The sequence below is a fragment of the Echinococcus granulosus genome (genome assembly GCF_000524195.1).
Source record: "Echinococcus granulosus chromosome Unknown EG_S00013, whole genome shotgun sequence".
NCBI classification, from domain to species: domain Eukaryota; kingdom Metazoa; phylum Platyhelminthes; class Cestoda; order Cyclophyllidea; family Taeniidae; genus Echinococcus; species Echinococcus granulosus.
The window spans coordinates 1581885-1583124 of NW_020170393.1; positions in this window are offsets into that span (position 1 = coordinate 1581885).

A 1240-nucleotide genomic window follows, 5' to 3' on the forward strand; every position below is an offset into this window, starting at 1 on the left:
GGTATTTATAAATCTTGAGGAGTAAGTTTCCAAAGGGAAAGGATTGTTTTAATTAACTATACAGAATTGATCTTTTAAAATGGTATAATTAATAATTTGAACTTAGATTTTAGAATAGCATTTGCAGTCAAGTCAGTTTTATTACTATTTGCAGAAAACTGGGATTTTAATCACTGCGTACTGATCTATGTAAAGCTGTGGAGCAAGTGAGATCTCCAATAAGACCTTTTTACTGGCCGTAGATTTTTAACGGAAATATCAAATATGTTATTTTACAAGTGTAATGGCAAAGTGTTGCCTACTGCAAACACCTTAATAATCAGGCTTCACCCTTGAACGCCACTTGAAGCCCAGTAGACTAGCAACATTTTGGGATGTCGGCACAATACATTAGCTTGAAACTCCTGGTAAGAACCTGTGCTAAGTACACTTGGTAGCGTGAGTGTAGTACCAGTGGTCTTTCCTCAGGTCTGAAAAGGACATAAGGCCAGGGCAGAATGTGTATTGCTGACGTGGAGAGGGGGTTTGAGTTACCACTGGCAAAGCCCAGAGGCTATGGTGTCAAGTAAAAGTAAACAGGCGAAACCACTAGTGCCTACAAAACCAAAACGAAGTGCCAAACCCGCTGTCATGGTATGACGGTGCGTTTAGCTGGGGTTGGTAAACCACCATTACATGTTTTTAGTTAACGTCATTCGCATAGTTTTCATTGGTGATTCAAAATAACGCCAGGCACAGAACACGCCGAAAATTGCCGCTTTTGCGTGATAACATGAAATCCACATCCCACATTCAAGCGTTAACATCCCAATTTTATTTGTGTGACTAAAAAGGAATTCGCATAAGTAAGAGCTCCGCCACGAATGTGTTGGATTTGAGAGAGGTGGTGGAATGGCTTAACATTTTGCATTTACCAGTTGTCAGTCAAAGCAAACTGGAAATTTAAATTCGGTGCTATGCATGTCACGTCTACTCACCAGTTTACATCAAATTCAAGGGCTGCTAATATCAGTCTGTATTCCCCTCGACTTTGGTGATGATTGTCAGGCTGCAAATCGAAGGAGAGAGAAAATTAATATACTTTATGCAGACTAATCCATGCCTATGAACAGCGCAATAGACCAGCTTGCCTCTGGTAGTAGTTTACTCTAACACTCTCCATCAGGCACTCCATTTTGACACTTTTGTGATGCTACTTTTCAATGGTTTATTAATGATCATGTCTACAATGGCAGGGGCA